The 23,420-nt window shown below is 45.1% G+C and overlaps 17 non-coding genes across 17 annotated transcripts; all 17 read right to left on the minus strand.

Moving 5' to 3' along the window:
* Nucleotides 1–1,565: 1,565 nt before the first annotated feature.
* Nucleotides 1,566–1,756, minus strand: LOC141207789 (U2 spliceosomal RNA). Its single transcript, XR_012278113.1, has one exon. It is a non-coding gene; the product is annotated as a U2 spliceosomal RNA (small nuclear RNA).
* A 1,115-nt stretch (nt 1,757–2,871) lies between these two features.
* On the minus strand, nt 2,872–3,062 carry LOC141207790 (U2 spliceosomal RNA). The gene has a single exon (XR_012278114.1). It is a non-coding gene; the product is annotated as a U2 spliceosomal RNA (small nuclear RNA).
* Nucleotides 3,063–4,183: 1,121 nt separating this feature from the next.
* LOC141207167 (U2 spliceosomal RNA) lies at nt 4,184–4,374 on the minus strand. Its single transcript, XR_012277589.1, has one exon. It is a non-coding gene; the product is annotated as a U2 spliceosomal RNA (small nuclear RNA).
* A 1,112-nt stretch (nt 4,375–5,486) lies between these two features.
* Nucleotides 5,487–5,677, minus strand: LOC141207791 (U2 spliceosomal RNA). The gene has a single exon (XR_012278115.1). It is a non-coding gene; the product is annotated as a U2 spliceosomal RNA (small nuclear RNA).
* A 1,115-nt stretch (nt 5,678–6,792) lies between these two features.
* On the minus strand, nt 6,793–6,983 carry LOC141207792 (U2 spliceosomal RNA). Its single transcript, XR_012278116.1, has one exon. It is a non-coding gene; the product is annotated as a U2 spliceosomal RNA (small nuclear RNA).
* A 1,115-nt stretch (nt 6,984–8,098) lies between these two features.
* On the minus strand, nt 8,099–8,289 carry LOC141207794 (U2 spliceosomal RNA). The gene has a single exon (XR_012278118.1). It is a non-coding gene; the product is annotated as a U2 spliceosomal RNA (small nuclear RNA).
* A 1,115-nt stretch (nt 8,290–9,404) lies between these two features.
* On the minus strand, nt 9,405–9,595 carry LOC141207168 (U2 spliceosomal RNA). The gene has a single exon (XR_012277590.1). It is a non-coding gene; the product is annotated as a U2 spliceosomal RNA (small nuclear RNA).
* Nucleotides 9,596–10,710: 1,115 nt separating this feature from the next.
* Nucleotides 10,711–10,901, minus strand: LOC141207795 (U2 spliceosomal RNA). Its single transcript, XR_012278119.1, has one exon. It is a non-coding gene; the product is annotated as a U2 spliceosomal RNA (small nuclear RNA).
* A 1,115-nt stretch (nt 10,902–12,016) lies between these two features.
* Nucleotides 12,017–12,207, minus strand: LOC141207796 (U2 spliceosomal RNA). The gene has a single exon (XR_012278120.1). It is a non-coding gene; the product is annotated as a U2 spliceosomal RNA (small nuclear RNA).
* Nucleotides 12,208–13,322: 1,115 nt separating this feature from the next.
* LOC141207797 (U2 spliceosomal RNA) lies at nt 13,323–13,513 on the minus strand. The gene has a single exon (XR_012278121.1). It is a non-coding gene; the product is annotated as a U2 spliceosomal RNA (small nuclear RNA).
* A 1,115-nt stretch (nt 13,514–14,628) lies between these two features.
* Nucleotides 14,629–14,819, minus strand: LOC141207798 (U2 spliceosomal RNA). Its single transcript, XR_012278122.1, has one exon. It is a non-coding gene; the product is annotated as a U2 spliceosomal RNA (small nuclear RNA).
* Nucleotides 14,820–15,934: 1,115 nt separating this feature from the next.
* Nucleotides 15,935–16,125, minus strand: LOC141207800 (U2 spliceosomal RNA). The gene has a single exon (XR_012278123.1). It is a non-coding gene; the product is annotated as a U2 spliceosomal RNA (small nuclear RNA).
* A 1,115-nt stretch (nt 16,126–17,240) lies between these two features.
* Nucleotides 17,241–17,431, minus strand: LOC141207801 (U2 spliceosomal RNA). Its single transcript, XR_012278124.1, has one exon. It is a non-coding gene; the product is annotated as a U2 spliceosomal RNA (small nuclear RNA).
* Nucleotides 17,432–18,545: 1,114 nt separating this feature from the next.
* LOC141207802 (U2 spliceosomal RNA) lies at nt 18,546–18,736 on the minus strand. Its single transcript, XR_012278125.1, has one exon. It is a non-coding gene; the product is annotated as a U2 spliceosomal RNA (small nuclear RNA).
* Nucleotides 18,737–19,851: 1,115 nt separating this feature from the next.
* On the minus strand, nt 19,852–20,042 carry LOC141207212 (U2 spliceosomal RNA). Its single transcript, XR_012277633.1, has one exon. It is a non-coding gene; the product is annotated as a U2 spliceosomal RNA (small nuclear RNA).
* A 1,115-nt stretch (nt 20,043–21,157) lies between these two features.
* Nucleotides 21,158–21,348, minus strand: LOC141207803 (U2 spliceosomal RNA). Its single transcript, XR_012278126.1, has one exon. It is a non-coding gene; the product is annotated as a U2 spliceosomal RNA (small nuclear RNA).
* Nucleotides 21,349–22,462: 1,114 nt separating this feature from the next.
* Nucleotides 22,463–22,653, minus strand: LOC141207804 (U2 spliceosomal RNA). The gene has a single exon (XR_012278127.1). It is a non-coding gene; the product is annotated as a U2 spliceosomal RNA (small nuclear RNA).
* Nucleotides 22,654–23,420: the final 767 nt, after the last annotated feature.

Here is a 23,420-nt window from a genome sequence, read left to right on the forward strand (position 1 = left end):
TTACCTTGCTTTATTTCTTGCATACAGTAGATATCCTTCTCCAAAACTTCATATTTCCTCAAAATTTCCAGAATCCATTTTTCTTCCAAAAAAGTTTCTTCCGTCTCCCGTTTCACAAAAAAACGTAAGCATCTCTTCTTTTTCCAAAACTCCATCTCAACGATCCGTTTTCCTTCCGTTTTTTCCTTTTAATCCTCCAAATGTTGCCACCACAGCTATGTGTGGCGACAGTTGCCCCCCACAGCTATGTGTGGTGACAAGGTGATCGCCTCTCGTTGCCCAGGGACTAATCCGACTCCCTAATAGCAGCAGGGGGGTTTAGCTCCACCGATAAGTGTAGCGATCCCCCCAGGCCAAGGAGTCGGGTACCCCAAGCGCCTCCCAGCCAAGACCAAGGCAGCAACCGCTAGATCACTGCACTTGATCTTAGCCAAAAGGCCGAGAAGCGATAACCAGAATTGGTTTCAAACTACGGAGCCACCCAAGGATCCTGAAAAGTCCATTTGTGGAGATGAGCTCCTGGACTCCCGTTAAGAAGACATGTTGTCAACCTCTAGATCCCTTACATGCCTGCACTTTTCGGCTTGCTGCTGCTGCAATCCACGCGTTTTAGATCTGCATAACTCCACCTCTTTAAACACAGCACCTTCACCCCCTGCTGTTCCCACCCGCCTCAACACCGTTGGAAGGGAGGAGAACCAATTAAGGCGGGGGGTGGGGTGGAACGAGCAGCTGTCTACCCTTAGCAGGAGGGCTCCTGATTACATACCTCTCCTGCTGCTGCTGCTGCTGGCTGTCCAGCAGCAGACTGAAGGTGGCTGCTGCTGTGCACAGGTATATAAAGGCTCAGAGCCTATTATGACACGCGCAGCCAGCGTTCCATTGCCACATTCCATCTACTGCAGGCAGGATACCTGGCTGGCTGAATGTCGCTGAGAAGCTCACAGAGACCGCCATAAGCAACAGTTTAACAGAATGACACAGACTAATCAACCAAACTTTTTGGGTTGGGTTCTCTTTTATAGTCTGCAGGCATTAAATGAAAGAAGTCAGTGTTCCAGCAGAAGGAGACAACGTTTCAGAAAAGGCATTGTAGCAAACCAAAAAAGAAATTTTAAGTGCAGCAGAGTAACCAGCGCACATACCTGTTAGCTCAGGTGAGTTTAAAAGGCTGCTGTTGATAACAAGGGCATTTGCTAAATAGATGGTGTGTGTGCAACAATATACTGAAAGGTCAATTATATTGTGCAGCTTATCTCACCACCTGTAGTTATTTAGGTGAAAGCTCCAAAATGCTTGCCTAATATGTCTGTTTATCCAAAAGGAAGTAAAAAGGGAGAGCTAGAAAGATAGCATTGCATCACATTACATGGCAATGCAATGCACAGTTGCTGAAGTTGAACCAAAATGAGCTTGTAATCTGGCTTCTGCAACTTTGAACATGAAAAATCCAATGAGGAGAAGAAAAGCAAAGCCAAAGAGTCCATCCCAAAATCCGACAAACAAGCAAAATGAACAAAAAACATTGAATTCAATTCTTTCTGATTTTAGAAACTGCATTAAAGAAGGGGTGCACCGGTCCTGGAGATACTGCAATACCAGGTCAATGCGTGGAGTGGACAGAGCAAGCTCTTTTTCCATCTCCCTGTTCTAAAAATCCATTTAATATATGGTCCCCAGATAGGGGACGTATCAGATATTAAACTGATAAGAACAGATACTACACTTGATCTTAGCCAAAAGGCCGAGAAGCGATAACCAGAATTGGTTTCAAACTACGGAGCCACCCAAGGATCCTGAAAAGTCCATTTGTGGAGATGAGCTCCTGGACTCCCGTTAAGAAGACATGTTGTCAACCTCTAGATCCCTTACATGCCTGCACTTTTCGGCTTGCTGCTGCTGCAATCCACGCGTTTTAGATCTGCATAACTCCACCTCTTTAAACACAGCACCTTCACCCCCTGCTGTTCCCACCCGCCTCAACACCGTTGGAAGGGAGGAGAACCAATTAAGGCGGGGGGTGGGGTGGAACGAGCAGCTGTCTACCCTTAGCAGGAGGGCTCCTGATTACATACCTCTCCTGCTGCTGCTGCTGCTGGCTGTCCAGCAGCAGACTGAAGGTGGCTGCTGCTGTGCACAGGTATATAAAGGCTCAGAGCCTATTATGACACGCGCAGCCAGCGTTCCATTGCCACATTCCATCTACTGCAGGCAGGATACCTGGCTGGCTGAATGTCGCTGAGAAGCTCACAGAGACCGCCATAAGCAACAGTTTAACAGAATGCCACAGACTAATCAACCAAACTTTTTGGGTTGGGTTCTCTTTTATAGTCTGCAGGAATTAAATGAAATAAGTCAGTGTTCCAGCAGAAGGAGACAACGTTTCAGAAAAGGCATTGTAGCAAACCAAAAAAGAAATTTTAAGCGCAGCAGAGTAACCAGCGCACATACCTGTTAGCTCAGGTGAGTTTAAAAGGCTGCTGTTGATAACAAGGGCATTTGCTAAATAGATGGTGTGTGTGCAACAATATACTGAAAGGTCAATTATATTGTGCAGCTTATCTCACCACCTGTAGTTATTTAGGTGAAAGCTCCAAAATGCTTGCCTAATATGTCTGTTTACCCAAAAGGAAGTAAAAAGGGAGAGCTAGAAAGATAGCATTGCATCACATTACATGGCAATGCAATGCACAGTTGCTGAAGTTGAACCAAAATGAGCTTGTAATCTGGCTTCTGCAACTTTGAACATGAAAAATCCAATGAGGAGAAGAAAAGCAAAGCCAAAGAGTCCATCCCAAAATCCGACAAACAAGCAAAATGAACAAAAAACATTGAATTCAATTCTTTCTGATTTTAGAAACTGCATTAAAGAAGGGGTGCACCGGTCCTGGAGATACTGCAATACCAGGTCAATGCGTGGAGTGGACAGAGCAAGCTCTTTTTCCATCTCCCTGTTCTAAAAATCCATTTAATATATGGTCCCCAGATAGGGGACGTATCAGATATTAAACTGATAAGAACAGATACTACACTTGATCTTAGCCAAAAGGCCGAGAAGCGATAACCAGAATTGGTTTCAAACTACGGAGCCACCCAAGGATCCTGAAAAGTCCATTTGTGGAGATGAGCTCCTGGACTCCCGTTAAGAAGACATGTTGTCAACCTCTAGATCCCTTACATGCCTGCACTTTTCGGCTTGCTGCTGCTGCAATCCACGCGTTTTAGATCTGCATAACTCCACCTCTTTAAACACAGCACCTTCACCCCCTGCTGTTCCCACCCGCCTCAACACCGTTGGAAGGGAGGAGAACCAATTAAGGCGGGGGGTGGGGTGGAACGAGCAGCTGTCTACCCTTAGCAGGAGGGCTCCTGATTACATACCTCTCCTGCTGCTGCTGCTGCTGCTGCTGGCTGTCCAGCAGCAGACTGAAGGTGGCTGCTGCTGTGCACAGGTATATAAAGGCTCAGAGCCTATTATGACACGCGCAGCCAGCGTTCCATTGCCACATTCCATCTACTGCAGGCAGGATACCTGGCTGGCTGAATGTCGCTGAGAAGCTCACAGAGACCGCCATAAGCAACAGTTTAACAGAATGCCACAGACTAATCAACCAAACTTTTTGGGTTGGGTTCTCTTTTATAGTCTGCAGGCATTAAATGAAAGAAGTCAGTGTTCCAGCAGAAGGAGACAACGTTTCAGAAAAGGCATTGTAGCAAACCAAAAAAGAAATTTTAAGCGCAGCAGAGTAACCAGCGCACATACCTGTTAGCTCAGGTGAGTTTAAAAGGCTGCTGTTGATAACAAGGGCATTTGCTAAATAGATGGTGTGTGTGCAACAATATACTGAAAGGTCAATTATATTGTGCAGCTTATCTCACCACCTGTAGTTATTTAGGTGAAAGCTCCAAAATGCTTGCCTAATATGTCTGTTTATCCAAAAGGAAGTAAAAAGGGAGAGCTAGAAAGATAGCATTGCATCACATTACATGGCAATGCAATGCACAGTTGCTGAAGTTGAACCAAAATGAGCTTGTAATCTGGCTTCTGCAACTTTGAACATGAAAAATCCAATGAGGAGAAGAAAAGCAAAGCCAAAGAGTCCATCCCAAAATCCGACAAACAAGCAAAATGAACAAAAAACATTGAATTCAATTCTTTCTGATTTTAGAAACTGCCTTAAAGAAGGGGTGCACCTGTCCTGGAGATACTGCAATACCAGGTCAATGCGTGGAGTGGACAGAGCAAGCTCTTTTTCCATCTCCCTGTTCTAAAAATCCATTTAATATATGGTCCCCAGATAGGGGACGTATCAGATATTAAACTGATAAGAACAGATACTACACTTGATCTTAGCCAAAAGGCCGAGAAGCGATAACCAGAATTGGTTTCAAACTACGGAGCCACCCAAGGATCCTGAAAAGTCCATTTGTGGAGATGAGCTCCTGGACTCCCGTTAAGAAGACATGTTGTCAACCTCTAGATCCCTTACATGCCTGCACTTTTCGGCTTGCTGCTGCTGCAATCCACGCGTTTTAGATCTGCATAACTCCACCTCTTTAAACACAGCACCTTCACCCCCTGCTGTTCCCACCCGCCTCAACACCGTTGGAAGGGAGGAGAACCAATTAAGGCGGGGGGTGGGGTGGAACGAGCAGCTGTCTACCCTTAGCAGGAGGGCTCCTGATTACATACCTCTCCTGCTGCTGCTGCTGGCTGTCCAGCAGCAGACTGAAGGTGGCTGCTGCTGTGCACAGGTATATAAAGGCTCAGAGCCTATTATGACACGCGCAGCCAGCGTTCCATTGCCACATTCCATCTACTGCAGGCAGGATACCTGGCTGGCTGAATGTCGCTGAGAAGCTCACAGAGACCGCCATAAGCAACAGTTTAACAGAATGCCACAGACTAATCAACCAAACTTTTTGGGTTGGGTTCTCTTTTATAGTCTGCAGGCATTAAATGAAAGAAGTCAGTGTTCCAGCAGAAGGAGACAACGTTTCAGAAAAGGCATTGTAGCAAACCAAAAAAGAAATTTTAACCGCAGCAGAGTAACCAGCGCACATACCTGTTAGCTCAGGTGAGTTTAAAAGGCTGCTGTTGATAACAAGGGCATTTGCTAAATAGATGGTGTGTGTGCAACAATATACTGAAAGGTCAATTATATTGTGCAGCTTATCTCACCACCTGTAGTTATTTAGGTGAAAGCTCCAAAATGCTTGCCTAATATGTCTGTTTATCCAAAAGGAAGTAAAAAGGGAGAGCTAGAAAGATAGCATTGCATCACATTACATGGCAATGCAATGCACAGTTGCTGAAGTTGAACCAAAATGAGCTTGTAATCTGGCTTCTGCAACTTTGAACATGAAAAATCCAATGAGGAGAAGAAAAGCAAAGCCAAAGAGTCCATCCCAAAATCCGACAAACAAGCAAAATGAACAAAAAACATTGAATTCAATTCTTTCTGATTTTAGAAACTGCATTAAAGAAGGGGTGCACCGGTCCTGGAGATACTGCAATACCAGGTCAATGCGTGGAGTGGACAGAGCAAGCTCTTTTTCCATCTCCCTGTTCTAAAAATCCATTTAATATATGGTCCCCAGATAGGGGACGTATCAGATATTAAACTGATAAGAACAGATACTACACTTGATCTTAGCCAAAAGGCCGAGAAGCGATAACCAGAATTGGTTTCAAACTACGGAGCCACCCAAGGATCCTGAAAAGTCCATTTGTGGAGATGAGCTCCTGGACTCCCGTTAAGAAGACATGTTGTCAACCTCTAGATCCCTTACATGCCTGCACTTTTCGGCTTGCTGCTGCTGCAATCCACGCGTTTTAGATCTGCATAACTCCACCTCTTTAAACACAGCACCTTCACCCCCTGCTGTTCCCACCCGCCTCAACACCGTTGGAAGGGAGGAGAACCAATTAAGGCGGGGGGTGGGGTGGAACGAGCAGCTGTCTACCCTTAGCAGGAGGGCTCCTGATTACATACCTCTCCTGCTGCTGCTGCTGCTGGCTGTCCAGCAGCAGACTGAAGGTGGCTGCTGCTGTGCACAGGTATATAAAGGCTCAGAGCCTATTATGACACGCGCAGCCAGCGTTCCATTGCCACATTCCATCTACTGCAGGCAGGATACCTGGCTGGCTGAATGTCGCTGAGAAGCTCACAGAGACCGCCATAAGCAACAGTTTAACAGAATGCCACAGACTAATCAACCAAACTTTTTGGGTTGGGTTCTCTTTTATAGTCTGCAGGCATTAAATGAAAGAAGTCAGTGTTCCAGCAGAAGGAGACAACGTTTCAGAAAAGGCATTGTAGCAAACCAAAAAAGAAATTTTAACCGCAGCAGAGTAACCAGCGCACATACCTGTTAGCTCAGGTGAGTTTAAAAGGCTGCTGTTGATAACAAGGGCATTTGCTAAATAGATGGTGTGTGTGCAACAATATACTGAAAGGTCAATTATATTGTGCAGCTTATCTCACCACCTGTAGTTATTTAGGTGAAAGCTCCAAAATGCTTGCCTAATATGTCTGTTTATCCAAAAGGAAGTAAAAAGGGAGAGCTAGAAAGATAGCATTGCATCACATTACATGGCAATGCAATGCACAGTTGCTGAAGTTGAACCAAAATGAGCTTGTAATCTGGCTTCTGCAACTTTGAACATGAAAAATCCAATGAGGAGAAGAAAAGCAAAGCCAAAGAGTCCATCCCAAAATCCGACAAACAAGCAAAATGAACAAAAAACATTGAATTCAATTCTTTCTGATTTTAGAAACTGCATTAAAGAAGGGGTGCACCGGTCCTGGAGATACTGCAATACCAGGTCAATGCGTGGAGTGGACAGAGCAAGCTCTTTTTCCATCTCCCTGTTCTAAAAATCCATTTAATATATGGTCCCCAGATAGGGGACGTATCAGATATTAAACTGATAAGAACAGATACTACACTTGATCTTAGCCAAAAGGCCGAGAAGCGATAACCAGAATTGGTTTCAAACTACGGAGCCACCCAAGGATCCTGAAAAGTCCATTTGTGGAGATGAGCTCCTGGACTCCCGTTAAGAAGACATGTTGTCAACCTCTAGATCCCTTACATGCCTGCACTTTTCGGCTTGCTGCTGCTGCAATCCACGCGTTTTAGATCTGCATAACTCCACCTCTTTAAACACAGCACCTTCACCCCCTGCTGTTCCCACCCGCCTCAACACCGTTGGAAGGGAGGAGAACCAATTAAGGCGGGGGGTGGGGTGGAACGAGCAGCTGTCTACCCTTAGCAGGAGGGCTCCTGATTACATACCTCTCCTGCTGCTGCTGCTGCTGGCTGTCCAGCAGCAGACTGAAGGTGGCTGCTGCTGTGCACAGGTATATAAAGGCTCAGAGCCTATTATGACACGCGCAGCCAGCGTTCCATTGCCACATTCCATCTACTGCAGGCAGGATACCTGGCTGGCTGAATGTCGCTGAGAAGCTCACAGAGACCGCCATAAGCAACAGTTTAACAGAATGCCACAGACTAATCAACCAAACTTTTTGGGTTGGGTTCTCTTTTATAGTCTGCAGGCATTAAATGAAAGAAGTCAGTGTTCCAGCAGAAGGAGACAACGTTTCAGAAAAGGCATTGTAGCAAACCAAAAAAGAAATTTTAAGCGCAGCAGAGTAACCAGCGCACATACCTGTTAGCTCAGGTGAGTTTAAAAGGCTGCTGTTGATAACAAGGGCATTTGCTAAATAGATGGTGTGTGTGCAACAATATACTGAAAGGTCAATTATATTGTGCAGCTTATCTCACCACCTGTAGTTATTTAGGTGAAAGCTCCAAAATGCTTGCCTAATATGTCTGTTTATCCAAAAGGAAGTAAAAAGGGAGAGCTAGAAAGATAGCATTGCATCACATTACATGGCAATGCAATGCACAGTTGCTGAAGTTGAACCAAAATGAGCTTGTAATCTGGCTTCTGCAACTTTGAACATGAAAAATCCAATGAGGAGAAGAAAAGCAAAGCCAAAGAGTCCATCCCAAAATCCGACAAACAAGCAAAATGAACAAAAAACATTGAATTCAATTCTTTCTGATTTTAGAAACTGCATTAAAGAAGGGGTGCACCGGTCCTGGAGATACTGCAATACCAGGTCAATGCGTGGAGTGGACAGAGCAAGCTCTTTTTCCATCTCCCTGTTCTAAAAATCCATTTAATATATGGTCCCCAGATAGGGGACGTATCAGATATTAAACTGATAAGAACAGATACTACACTTGATCTTAGCCAAAAGGCCGAGAAGCGATAACCAGAATTGGTTTCAAACTACGGAGCCACCCAAGGATCCTGAAAAGTCCATTTGTGGAGATGAGCTCCTGGACTCCCGTTAAGAAGACATGTTGTCAACCTCTAGATCCCTTACATGCCTGCACTTTTCGGCTTGCTGCTGCTGCAATCCACGCGTTTTAGATCTGCATAACTCCACCTCTTTAAACACAACACCTTCACCCCCTGCTGTTCCCACCCGCCTCAACACCGTTGGAAGGGAGGAGAACCAATTAAGGCGGGGGGTGGGGTGGAACGAGCAGCTGTCTACCCTTAGCAGGAGGGCTCCTGATTACATACCTCTCCTGCTGCTGCTGCTGCTGGCTGTCCAGCAGCAGACTGAAGGTGGCTGCTGCTGTGCACAGGTATATAAAGGCTCAGAGCCTATTATGACACGCGCAGCCAGCGTTCCATTGCCACATTCCATCTACTGCAGGCAGGATACCTGGCTGGCTGAATGTCGCTGAGAAGCTCACAGAGACCGCCATAAGCAACAGTTTAACAGAATGCCACAGACTAATCAACCAAACTTTTTGGGTTGGGTTCTCTTTTATAGTCTGCAGGCATTAAATGAAAGAAGTCAGTGTTCCAGCAGAAGGAGACAACGTTTCAGAAAAGGCATTGTAGCAAACCAAAAAAGAAATTTTAAGCGCAGCAGAGTAACCAGCGCACATACCTGTTAGCTCAGGTGAGTTTAAAAGGCTGCTGTTGATAACAAGGGCATTTGCTAAATAGATGGTGTGTGTGCAACAATATACTGAAAGGTCAATTATATTGTGCAGCTTATCTCACCACCTGTAGTTATTTAGGTGAAAGCTCCAAAATGCTTGCCTAATATGTCTGTTTATCCAAAAGGAAGTAAAAAGGGAGAGCTAGAAAGATAGCATTGCATCACATTACATGGCAATGCAATGCACAGTTGCTGAAGTTGAACCAAAATGAGCTTGTAATCTGGCTTCTGCAACTTTGAACATGAAAAATCCAATGAGGAGAAGAAAAGCAAAGCCAAAGAGTCCATCCCAAAATCCGACAAACAAGCAAAATGAACAAAAAACATTGAATTCAATTCTTTCTGATTTTAGAAACTGCATTAAAGAAGGGGTGCACCTGTCCTGGAGATACTGCAATACCAGGTCAATGCGTGGAGTGGACAGAGCAAGCTCTTTTTCCATCTCCCTGTTCTAAAAATCCATTTAATATATGGTCCCCAGATAGGGGACGTATCAGATATTAAACTGATAAGAACAGATACTACACTTGATCTTAGCCAAAAGGCCGAGAAGCGATAACCAGAATTGGTTTCAAACTACGGAGCCACCCAAGGATCCTGAAAAGTCCATTTGTGGAGATGAGCTCCTGGACTCCCGTTAAGAAGACATGTTGTCAACCTCTAGATCCCTTACATGCCTGCACTTTTCGGCTTGCTGCTGCTGCAATCCACGCGTTTTAGATCTGCATAACTCCACCTCTTTAAACACAGCACCTTCACCCCCTGCTGTTCCCACCCGCCTCAACACCGTTGGAAGGGAGGAGAACCAATTAAGGCGGGGGGTGGGGTGGAACGAGCAGCTGTCTACCCTTAGCAGGAGGGCTCCTGATTACATACCTCTCCTGCTGCTGCTGCTGCTGGCTGTCCAGCAGCAGACTGAAGGTGGCTGCTGCTGTGCACAGGTATATAAAGGCTCAGAGCCTATTATGACACGCGCAGCCAGCGTTCCATTGCCACATTCCATCTACTGCAGGCAGGATACCTGGCTGGCTGAATGTCGCTGAGAAGCTCACAGAGACCGCCATAAGCAACAGTTTAACAGAATGCCACAGACTAATCAACCAAACTTTTTGGGTTGGGTTCTCTTTTATAGTCTGCAGGCATTAAATGAAAGAAGTCAGTGTTCCAGCAGAAGGAGACAACGTTTCAGAAAAGGCATTGTAGCAAACCAAAAAAGAAATTTTAAGCGCAGCAGAGTAACCAGCGCACATACCTGTTAGCTCAGGTGAGTTTAAAAGGCTGCTGTTGATAACAAGGGCATTTGCTAAATAGATGGTGTGTGTGCAACAATATACTGAAAGGTCAATTATATTGTGCAGCTTATCTCACCACCTGTAGTTATTTAGGTGAAAGCTCCAAAATGCTTGCCTAATATGTCTGTTTATCCAAAAGGAAGTAAAAAGGGAGAGCTAGAAAGATAGCATTGCATCACATTACATGGCAATGCAATGCACAGTTGCTGAAGTTGAACCAAAATGAGCTTGTAATCTGGCTTCTGCAACTTTGAACATGAAAAATCCAATGAGGAGAAGAAAAGCAAAGCCAAAGAGTCCATCCCAAAATCCGACAAACAAGCAAAATGAACAAAAAACATTGAATTCAATTCTTTCTGATTTTAGAAACTGCATTAAAGAAGGGGTGCACCGGTCCTGGAGATACTGCAATACCAGGTCAATGCGTGGAGTGGACAGAGCAAGCTCTTTTTCCATCTCCCTGTTCTAAAAATCCATTTAATATATGGTCCCCAGATAGGGGACGTATCAGATATTAAACTGATAAGAACAGATACTACACTTGATCTTAGCCAAAAGGCCGAGAAGCGATAACCAGAATTGGTTTCAAACTACGGAGCCACCCAAGGATCCTGAAAAGTCCATTTGTGGAGATGAGCTCCTGGACTCCCGTTAAGAAGACATGTTGTCAACCTCTAGATCCCTTACATGCCTGCACTTTTCGGCTTGCTGCTGCTGCAATCCACGCGTTTTAGATCTGCATAACTCCACCTCTTTAAACACAGCACCTTCACCCCCTGCTGTTCCCACCCGCCTCAACACCGTTGGAAGGGAGGAGAACCAATTAAGGCGGGGGGTGGGGTGGAACGAGCAGCTGTCTACCCTTAGCAGGAGGGCTCCTGATTACATACCTCTCCTGCTGCTGCTGCTGCTGGCTGTCCAGCAGCAGACTGAAGGTGGCTGCTGCTGTGCACAGGTATATAAAGGCTCAGAGCCTATTATGACACGCGCAGCCAGCGTTCCATTGCCACATTCCATCTACTGCAGGCAGGATACCTGGCTGGCTGAATGTCGCTGAGAAGCTCACAGAGACCGCCATAAGCAACAGTTTAACAGAATGCCACAGACTAATCAACCAAACTTTTTGGGTTGGGTTCTCTTTTATAGTCTGCAGGCATTAAATGAAAGAAGTCAGTGTTCCAGCAGAAGGAGACAACGTTTCAGAAAAGGCATTGTAGCAAACCAAAAAAGAAATTTTAAGCGCAGCAGAGTAACCAGCGCACATACCTGTTAGCTCAGGTGAGTTTAAAAGGCTGCTGTTGATAACAAGGGCATTTGCTAAATAGATGGTGTGTGTGCAACAATATACTGAAAGGTCAATTATATTGTGCAGCTTATCTCACCACCTGTAGTTATTTAGGTGAAAGCTCCAAAATGCTTGCCTAATATGTCTGTTTATCCAAAAGGAAGTAAAAAGGGAGAGCTAGAAAGATAGCATTGCATCACATTACATGGCAATGCAATGCACAGTTGCTGAAGTTGAACCAAAATGAGCTTGTAATCTGGCTTCTGCAACTTTGAACATGAAAAATCCAATGAGGAGAAGAAAAGCAAAGCCAAAGAGTCCATCCCAAAATCCGACAAACAAGCAAAATGAACAAAAAACATTGAATTCAATTCTTTCTGATTTTAGAAACTGCATTAAAGAAGGGGTGCACCGGTCCTGGAGATACTGCAATACCAGGTCAATGCGTGGAGTGGACAGAGCAAGCTCTTTTTCCATCTCCCTGTTCTAAAAATCCATTTAATATATGGTCCCCAGATAGGGGACGTATCAGATATTAAACTGATAAGAACAGATACTACACTTGATCTTAGCCAAAAGGCCGAGAAGCGATAACCAGAATTGGTTTCAAACTACGGAGCCACCCAAGGATCCTGAAAAGTCCATTTGTGGAGATGAGCTCCTGGACTCCCGTTAAGAAGACATGTTGTCAACCTCTAGATCCCTTACATGCCTGCACTTTTCGGCTTGCTGCTGCTGCAATCCACGCGTTTTAGATCTGCATAACTCCACCTCTTTAAACACAGCACCTTCACCCCCTGCTGTTCCCACCCGCCTCAACACCGTTGGAAGGGAGGAGAACCAATTAAGGCGGGGGGTGGGGTGGAACGAGCAGCTGTCTACCCTTAGCAGGAGGGCTCCTGATTACATACCTCTCCTGCTGCTGCTGCTGCTGGCTGTCCAGCAGCAGACTGAAGGTGGCTGCTGCTGTGCACAGGTATATAAAGGCTCAGAGCCTATTATGACACGCGCAGCCAACGTTCCATTGCCACATTCCATCTACTGCAGGCAGGATACCTGGCTGGCTGAATGTCGCTGAGAAGCTCACAGAGACCGCCATAAGCAACAGTTTAACAGAATGCCACAGACTAATCAACCAAACTTTTTGGGTTGGGTTCTCTTTTATAGTCTGCAGGCATTAAATGAAAGAAGTCAGTGTTCCAGCAGAAGGAGACAACGTTTCAGAAAAGGCATTGTAGCAAACCAAAAAAGAAATTTTAAGCGCAGCAGAGTAACCAGCGCACATACCTGTTAGCTCAGGTGAGTTTAAAAGGCTGCTGTTGATAACAAGGGCATTTGCTAAATAGATGGCGTGTGTGCAACAATATACTGAAAGGTCAATTATATTGTGCAGCTTATCTCACCACCTGTAGTTATTTAGGTGAAAGCTCCAAAATGCTTGCCTAATATGTCTGTTTATCCAAAAGGAAGTAAAAAGGGAGAGCTAGAAAGATAGCATTGCATCACATTACATGGCAATGCAATGCACAGTTGCTGAAGTTGAACCAAAATGAGCTTGTAATCTGGCTTCTGCAACTTTGAACATGAAAAATCCAATGAGGAGAAGAAAAGCAAAGCCAAAGAGTCCATCCCAAAATCCGACAAACAAGCAAAATGAACAAAAAACATTGAATTCAATTCTTTCTGATTTTAGAAACTGCATTAAAGAAGGGGTGCACCGGTCCTGGAGATACTGCAATACCAGGTCAATGCGTGGAGTGGACAGAGCAAGCTCTTTTTCCATCTCCCTGTTCTAAAAATCCATTTAATATATGGTCCCCAGATAGGGGACGTATCAGATATTAAACTGATAAGAACAGATACTACACTTGATCTTAGCCAAAAGGCCGAGAAGCGATAACCAGAATTGGTTTCAAACTACGGAGCCACCCAAGGATCCTGAAAAGTCCATTTGTGGAGATGAGCTCCTGGACTCCCGTTAAGAAGACATGTTGTCAACCTCTAGATCCCTTACATGCCTGCACTTTTCGGCTTGCTGCTGCTGCAATCCACGCGTTTTAGATCTGCATAACTCCACCTCTTTAAACACAGCACCTTCACCCCCTGCTGTTCCCACCCGCCTCAACACCGTTGGAAGGGAGGAGAACCAATTAAGGCGGGGGGTGGGGTGGAACGAGCAGCTGTCTACCCTTAGCAGGAGGGCTCCTGATTACATACCTCTCCTGCTGCTGCTGCTGCTGGCTGTCCAGCAGCAGACTGAAGGTGGCTGCTGCTGTGCACAGGTATATAAAGGCTCAGAGCCTATTATGACACGCGCAGCCAGCGTTCCATTGCCACATTCCATCTACTGCAGGCAGGATACCTGGCTGGCTGAATGTCGCTGAGAAGCTCACAGAGACCGCCATAAGCAACAGTTTAACAGAATGCCACAGACTAATCAACCAAACTTTTTGGGTTGGGTTCTCTTTTATAGTCTGCAGGCATTAAATGAAAGAAGTCAGTGTTCCAGCAGAAGGAGACAACGTTTCAGAAAAGGCATTGTAGCAAACCAAAAAAGAAATTTTAAGCGCAGCAGAGTAACCAGCGCACATACCTGTTAGCTCAGGTGAGTTTAAAAGGCTGCTGTTGATAACAAGGGCATTTGCTAAATAGATGGTGTGTGTGCAACAATATACTGAAAGGTCAATTATATTGTGCAGCTTATCTCACCACCTGTAGTTATTTAGGTGAAAGCTCCAAAATGCTTGCCTAATATGTCTGTTTATCCAAAAGGAAGTAAAAAGGGAGAGCTAGAAAGATAGCATTGCATCACATTACATGGCAATGCAATGCACAGTTGCTGAAGTTGAACCAAAATGAGCTTGTAATCTGGCTTCTGCAACTTTGAACATGAAAAATCCAATGAGGAGAAGAAAAGCAAAGCCAAAGAGTCCATCCCAAAATCCGACAAACAAGCAAAATGAACAAAAAACATTGAATTCAATTCTTTCTGATTTTAGAAACTGCATTAAAGAAGGGGTGCACCGGTCCTGGAGATACTGCAATACCAGGTCAATGCGTGGAGTGGACAGAGCAAGCTCTTTTTCCATCTCCCTGTTCTAAAAATCCATTTAATATATGGTCCCCAGATAGGGGACGTATCAGATATTAAACTGATAAGAACAGATACTACACTTGATCTTAGCCAAAAGGCCGAGAAGCGATAACCAGAATTGGTTTCAAACTACGGAGCCACCCAAGGATCCTGAAAAGTCCATTTGTGGAGATGAGCTCCTGGACTCCCGTTAAGAAGACATGTTGTCAACCTCTAGATCCCTTACATGCCTGCACTTTTCGGCTTGCTGCTGCTGCAATCCACGCGTTTTAGATCTGCATAACTCCACCTCTTTAAACACATCACCTTCACCCCCTGCTGTTCCCACCCGCCTCAACACCGTTGGAAGGGAGGAGAACCAATTAAGGCGGGGGGTGGGGTGGAACGAGCAGCTGTCTACCCTTAGCAGGAGGGCTCCTGATTACATACCTCTCCTGCTGCTGCTGCTGCTGGCTGTCCAGCAGCAGACTGAAGGTGGCTGCTGCTGTGCACAGGTATATAAAGGCTCAGAGCCTATTATGACACGCGCAGCCAGCGTTCCATTGCCACATTCCATCTACTGCAGGCAGGATACCTGGCTGGCTGAATGTCGCTGAGAAGCTCACAGAGACCGCCATAAGCAACAGTTTAACAGAATGCCACAGACTAATCAACCAAACTTTTTGGGTTGGGTTCTCTTTTATAGTCTGCAGGCATTAAATGAAAGAAGTCAGTGTTCCAGCAGAAGGAGACAACGTTTCAGAAAAGGCATTGTAGCAAACCAAAAAAGAAATTTTAAGCGCAGCAGAGTAACCAGCGCACATACCTGTTAGCTCAGGTGAGTTTAAAAGGCTGCTGTTGATAACAAGGGCATTTGCTAAATAGATGGTGTGTGTGCAACAATATACTGAAAGGTCAATTATATTGTGCAGCTTATCTCACCACCTGTAGTTATTTAGGTGAAAGCTCCAAAATGCTTGCCTAATATGTCTGTTTATCCAAAAGGAAGTAAAAAGGGAGAGCTAGAAAGATAGCATTGCATCACATTACATGGCAATGCAATGCACAGTTGCTGAAGTTGAACCAAAATGAGCTTGTAATCTGGCTTCTGCAACTTTGAACATGAAAAATCCAATGAGGAGAAGAAAAGCAAAGCCAAAGAGTCCATCCCAAAATCCGACAAACAAGCAAAATGAACAAAAAACATTGAATTCAATTCTTTCTGATTTTAGAAACTGCATTAAAGAAGGGGTGCACCGGTCCTGGAGATACTGCAATACCAGGTCAATGCGTGGAGTGGACAGAGCAAGCTCTTTTTCCATCTCCCTGTTCTAAAAATCCATTTAATATATGGTCCCCAGATAGGGGACGTATCAGATATTAAACTGATAAGAACAGATACTACACTTGATCTTAGCCAAAAGGCCGAGAAGCGATAACCAGAATTGGTTTCAAACTACGGAGCCACCCAAGGATCCTGAAAAGTCCATTTGTGGAGATGAGCTCCTGGACTCCCGTTAAGAAGACATGTTGTCAACCTCTAGATCCCTTACATGCCTGCACTTTTCGGCTTGCTGCTGCTGCAATCCACGCGTTTTAGATCTGCATAACTCCACCTCTTTAAACACAGCACCTTCACCCCCTGCTGTTCCCACCCGCCTCAACACCGTTGGAAGGGAGGAGAACCAATTAAGGCGGGGGGTGGGGTGGAACGAGCAGCTGTCTACCCTTAGCAGGAGGGCTCCTGATTACATACCTCTCCTGCTGCTGCTGCTGCTGGCTGTCCAGCAGCAGACTGAAGGTGGCTGCTGCTGTGCACAGGTATATAAAGGCTCAGAGCCTATTATGACACGCGCAGCCAACGTTCCATTGCCACATTCCATCTACTGCAGGCAGGATACCTGGCTGGCTGAATGTCGCTGAGAAGCTCACAGAGACCGCCATAAGCAACAGTTTAACAGAATGCCACAGACTAATCAACCAAACTTTTTGGGTTGGGTTCTCTTTTATAGTCTGCAGGCATTAAATGAAAGAAGTCAGTGTTCCAGCAGAAGGAGACAACGTTTCAGAAAAGGCATTGTAGCAAACCAAAAAAGAAATTTTAAGCGCAGCAGAGTAACCAGCGCACATACCTGTTAGCTCAGGTGAGTTTAAAAGGCTGCTGTTGATAACAAGGGCATTTGCTAAATAGATGGTGTGTGTGCAACAATATACTGAAAGGTCAATTATATTGTGCAGCTTATCTCACCACCTGTAGTTATTTAGGTGAAAGCTCCAAAATGCTTGCCTAATATGTCTGTTTATCCAAAAGGAAGTAAAAAGGGAGAGCTAGAAAGATAGCATTGCATCACATTACATGGCAATGCAATGCACAGTTGCTGAAGTTGAACCAAAATGAGCTTGTAATCTGGCTTCTGCAACTTTGAACATGAAAAATCCAATGAGGAGAAGAAAAGCAAAGCCAAAGAGTCCATCCCAAAATCCGACAAACAAGCAAAATGAACAAAAAACATTGAATTCAATTCTTTCTGATTTTAGAAACTGCATTAAAGAAGGGGTGCACCGGTCCTGGAGATACTGCAATACCAGGTCAATGCGTGGAGTGGACAGAGCAAGCTCTTTTTCCATCTCCCTGTTCTAAAAATCCATTTAATATATGGTCCCCAGATAGGGGACGTATCAGATATTAAACTGATAAGAACAGATACTACACTTGATCTTAGCCAAAAGGCCGAGAAGCGATAACCAGAATTGGTTTCAAACTACGGAGCCACCCAAGGATCCTGAAAAGTCCATTTGTGGAGATGAGCTCCTGGACTCCCGTTAAGAAGACATGTTGTCAACCTCTAGATCCCTTACATGCCTGCACTTTTCGGCTTGCTGCTGCTGCAATCCACGCGTTTTAGATCTGCATAACTCCACCTCTTTAAACACAGCACCTTCACCCCCTGCTGTTCCCACCCGCCTCAACACCGTTGGAAGGGAGGAGAACCAATTAAGGCGGGGGGTGGGGTGGAACGAGCAGCTGTCTACCCTTAGCAGGAGGGCTCCTGATTACATACCTCTCCTGCTGCTGCTGCTGCTGGCTGTCCAGCAGCAGACTGAAGGTGGCTGCTGCTGTGCACAGGTATATAAAGGCTCAGAGCCTATTATGACACGCGCAGCCAGCGTTCCATTGTCACATTCCATCTACTGCAGGCAGGATACCTGGCTGGCTGAATGTCGCTGAGAAGCTCACAGAGACCGCCATAAGCAACAGTTTAACAGAATGCCACAGACTAATCAACCAAACTTTTTGGGTTGGGTTCTCTTTTATAGTCTGCAGGCATTAAATGAAAGAAGTCAGTGTTCCAGCAGAAGGAGACAACGTTGCAGAAAAGGCATTGTAGCAAACCAAAAAAGAAATTTTAAGCGCAGCAGAGTAACCAGCGACATACCTGTTAGCTCAGGTGAGTTTAAAAGGCTGCTGTTGATAACAAGGGCATTTGCTAAATAGATGGTGTGTGTGCAACAATATACTGAAAGGTCAATTATATTGTGCAGCTTATCTCACCACCTGTAGTTATTTAGGTGAAAGCTCCAATATGCTTGCCTAATATGTCTGTTTATCCAAAAGGAAGTAAAAAGGGAGAGCTAAAGAGATAGCATTGCATCATATTACATGGCAATGCAATGCACAGTTGCTGAAGTTGAACCAAAATGAGCTTGTAATCTGGCTTCTGCAACTTTGAACATGAAAAATCCAATGAGGAGAAGAAAAGCAAAGCCAAAGAGTCCATCCCAAAATCCGACAAACAAGCAAAATGAACAAAAAACATTGAATTCAATTCTTTCTGATTTTAGAAACTGCATTAAAGAAGGGGTGCACCGGTCCTGGAGATACTGCAATACCAGGTCAATGCGTGGAGTGGACAGAGCAAGCTCTTTTTCCATCTCCCTGTTCTAAAAATCCATTTAATATATGGTCCCCAGATAGGGGACGTATCAGATATTAAACTGATAAGAACAGATACTACACTTGATCTTAGCCAAAAGGCCGAGAAGCGATAACCAGAATTGGTTTCAAACTACGGAGCCACCCAAGGATCCTGAAAAGTCCATTTGTGGAGATGAGCTCCTGGACTCCCGTTAAGAAGACATGTTGTCAACCTCTAGATCCCTTACATGCCTGCACTTTTCGGCTTGCTGCTGCTGCAATCCACGCGTTTTAGATCTGCATAACTCCACCTCTTTAAACACAGCACCTTCACCCCCTGCTGTTCCCACCCGCCTCAACACCGTTGGAAGGGAGGAGAACCAATTAAGGCGGGGGGTGGGGTGGAACGAGCAGCTGTCTACCCTTAGCAGGAGGGCTCCTGATTACATACCTCTCCTGCTGCTGCTGCTGCTGGCTGTCCAGCAGCAGACTGAAGGTGGCTGCTGCTGTGCACAGGTATATAAAGGCTCAGAGCCTATTATGACACGCGCAGCCAGCGTTCCATTGCCACATTCCATCTACTGCAGGCAGGATACCTGGCTGGCTGAATGTCGCTGAGAAGCTCACAGAGACCGCCATAAGCAACAGTTTAACAGAATGCCACAGACTAATCAACCAAACTTTTTGGGTTGGGTTCTCTTTTATAGTCTGCAGGCATTAAATGAAAGAAGTCAGTGTTCCAGCAGAAGGAGACAACGTTTCAGAAAAGGCATTGTAGCAAACCAAAAAAGAAATTTTAAGCGCAGCAGAGTAACCAGCGCACATACCTGTTAGCTCAGGTGAGTTTAAAAGGCTGCTGTTGATAACAAGGGCATTTGCTAAATAGATGGTGTGTGTGCAACAATATACTGAAAGGTCAATTATATTGTGCAGCTTATCTCACCACCTGTAGTTATTTAGGTGAAAGCTCCAAAATGCTTGCCTAATATGTCTGTTTATCCAAAAGGAAGTAAAAAGGGAGAGCTAGAAAGATAGCATTGCATCACATTACATGGCAATGCAATGCACAGTTGCTGAAGTTGAACCAAAATGAGCTTATAATCTGGCTTCTGCAACTTTGAACATGAAAAATCCAATGAGGAGAAGAAAAGCAAAGCCAAAGAGTCCATCCCAAAATCCGACAAACAAGCAAAATGAACAAAAAACATTGAATTCAATTCTTTCTGATTTTAGAAACTGCATTAAAGAAGGGGTGCACCGGTCCTGGAGATACTGCAATACCAGGTCAATGCGTGGAGTGGACAGAGCAAGCTCTTTTTCCATCTCCCTGTTCTAAAAATCCATTTAATATATGGTCCCCAGATAGGGGACGTATCAGATATTAAACTGATAAGAACAGATACTACACTTCATCTTAGCCAAAAGGCCGAGAAGCGATAACCAGAATTGGTTTCAAACTACGGAGCCACCCAAGGATCCTGAAAAGTCCATTTGTGGAGATGAGCTCCTGGACTCCCGTTAAGAAGACATGTTGTCAACCTCTAGATCCCTTACATGCCTGCACTTTTCGGCTTGCTGCTGCTGCAATCCACGCGTTTTAGATCTGCATAACTCCACCTCTTTAAACACAGCACCTTCACCCCCTGCTGTTCCCACCCGCCTCAACACCGTTGGAAGGGAGGAGAACCAATTAAGGCGGGGGGTGGGGTGGAACGAGCAGCTGTCTACCCTTAGCAGGAGGGCTCCTGATTACATACCTCTCCTGCTGCTGCTGCTGCTGGCTGTCCAGCAGCAGACTGAAGGTGGCTGCTGCTGTGCACAGGTATATAAAGGCTCAGAGCCTATTATGACACGCGCAGCCAGCGTTCCATTGCCACATTCCATCTACTGCAGGCAGGATACCTGGCTGGCTGAATGTCGCTGAGAAGCTCACAGAGACCGCCATAAGCAACAGTTTAACAGAATGCCACAGACTAATCAACCAAACTTTTTGGGTTGGGTTCTCTTTTATAGTCTGCAGGCATTAAATGAAAGAAGTCAGTGTTCCAGCAGAAGGAGACAACGTTTCAGAAAAGGCATTGTAGCAAACCAAAAAAGAAATTTTAAGCGCAGCAGAGTAACCAGCGCACATACCTGTTAGCTCAGGTGAGTTTAAAAGGCTGCTGTTGATAACAAGGGCATTTGCTAAATAGATGGTGCGTGTGCAACAATATACTGAAAGGTCAATTATATTGTGCAGCTTATCTCACCACCTGTAGTTATTTAGGTGAAAGCTCCAAAATGCTTGCCTAATATGTCTGTTTATCCAAAAGGAAGTAAAAAGGGAGAGCTAGAAAGATAGCATTGCATCACATTACATGGCAATGCAATGCACAGTTGCTGAAGTTGAACCAAAATGAGCTTGTAATCTGGCTTCTGCAACTTTGAACATGAAAAATCCAATGAGGAGAAGAAAAGCAAAGCCAAAGAGTCCATCCCAAAATCCGACAAACAAGCAAAATGAACAAAAAACATTGAATTCAATTCTTTCTGATTTTAGAAACTGCATTAAAGAAGGGGTGCACCGGTCCTGGAGATACTGCAATACCAGGTCAATGCGTGGAGTGGACAGAGCAAGCTCTTTTTCCATCTCCCTGTTCTAAAAATCCATTTAATATATGGTCCCCAGATAGGGGACGTATCAGATATTAAACTGATAAGAACAGATACTACACTTGATCTTAGCCAAAAGGCCGAGAAGCGATAACCAGAATTGGTTTCAAACTACGGAGCCACCCAAGGATCCTGAAAAGTCCATTTGTGGAGATGAGCTCCTGGACTCCCGTTAAGAAGACATGTTGTCAACCTCTAGATCCCTTACATGCCTGCACTTTTCGGCTTGCTGCTGCTGCAATCCACGCGTTTTAGATCTGCATAACTCCACCTCTTTAAACACAGCACCTTCACCCCCTGCTGTTCCCACCCGCCTCAACACCGTTGGAAGGGAGGAGAACCAATTAAGGCGGGGGGTGGGGTGGAACGAGCAGCTGTCTACCCTTAGCAGGAGGGCTCCTGATTACATACCTCTCCTGCTGCTGCTGCTGCTGGCTGTCCAGCAGCAGACTGAAGGTGGCTGCTGCTGTGCACAGGTATATAAAGGCTCAGAGCCTATTATGACACGCGCAGCCAGCGTTCCATTGTCACATTCCATCTACTGCAGGCAGGATACCTGGCTGGCTGAATGTCGCTGAGAAGCTCACAGAGACCGCCATAAGCAACAGTTTAACAGAATGCCACAGACTAATCAACCAAACTTTTTGGGTTGGGTTCTCTTTTATAGTCTGCAGGCATTAAATGAAAGAAGTCAGTGTTCCAGCAGAAGGAGACAACGTTGCAGAAAAGGCATTGTAGCAAACCAAAAAAGAAATTTTAAGCGCAGCAGAGTAACCAGCGACATACCTGTTAGCTCAGGTGAGTTTAAAAGGCTGCTGTTGATAACAAGGGCATTTGCTAAATAGATGGTGTGTGTGCAACAATATACTGAAAGGTCAATTATATTGTGCAGCTTATCTCACCACCTGTAGTTATTTAGGTGAAAGCTCCAATATGCTTGCCTAATATGTCTGTTTATCCAAAAGGAAGTAAAAAGGGAGAGCTAAAGAGATAGCATTGCATCATATTACATGGCAATGCAATGCACAGTTGCTGAAGTTGAACCAAAATGAGCTTGTAATCTGGCTTCTGCAACTTTGAACATGAAAAATCCAATGAGGAGAAGAAAAGCAAAGCCAAAGAGTCCATCCCAAAATCCGACAAACAAGCAAAATGAACAAAAAACATTGAATTCAATTCTTTCTGATTTTAGAAACTGCATTAAAGAAGGGGTGCACCGGTCCTGGAGATACTGCAATACCAGGTCAATGCGTGGAGTGGACAGAGCAAGCTCTTTTTCCATCTCCCTGTTCTAAAAATCCATTTAATATATGGTCCCCAGATAGGGGACGTATCAGATATTAAACTGATAAGAACAGATACTACACTTGATCTTAGCCAAAAGGCCGAGAAGCGATAACCAGAATTGGTTTCAAACTACGGAGCCACCCAAGGATCCTGAAAAGTCCATTTGTGGAGATGAGCTCCTGGACTCCCGTTAAGAAGACATGTTGTCAACCTCTAGATCCCTTACATGCCTGCACTTTTCGGCTTGCTGCTGCTGCAATCCACGCGTTTTAGATCTGCATAACTCCACCTCTTTAAACACAGCACCTTCACCCCCTGCTGTTCCCACCCGCCTCAACACCGTTGGAAGGGAGGAGAACCAATTAAGGCGGGGGGTGGGGTGGAACGAGCAGCTGTCTACCCTTAGCAGGAGGGCTCCTGATTACATACCTCTCCTGCTGCTGCTGCTGCTGGCTGTCCAGCAGCAGACTGAAGGTGGCTGCTGCTGTGCACAGGTATATAAAGGCTCAGAGCCTATTATGACACGCGCAGCCAGCGTTCCATTGCCACATTCCATCTACTGCAGGCAGGATACCTGGCTGGCTGAATGTCGCTGAGAAGCTCACAGAGACCGCCATAAGCAACAGTTTAACAGAATGCCACAGACTAATCAACCAAACTTTTTGGGTTGGGTTCTCTTTTATAGTCTGCAGGCATTAAATGAAAGAAGTCAGTGTTCCAGCAGAAGGAGACAACGTTTCAGAAAAGGCATTGTAGCAAACCAAAAAAGAAATTTTAAGCGCAGCAGAGTAACCAGCGCACATACCTGTTAGCTCAGGTGAGTTTAAAAGGCTGCTGTTGATAACAAGGGCATTTGCTAAATAGATGGTGTGTGTGC

This window comes from Phyllobates terribilis, unplaced genomic scaffold (genome assembly GCF_046119375.1).
Source record: "Phyllobates terribilis strain yellow unplaced genomic scaffold, ASM4611937v1 Scaffold_160__1_contigs__length_4322635, whole genome shotgun sequence".
Taxonomy (NCBI): domain Eukaryota; kingdom Metazoa; phylum Chordata; class Amphibia; order Anura; family Dendrobatidae; genus Phyllobates; species Phyllobates terribilis.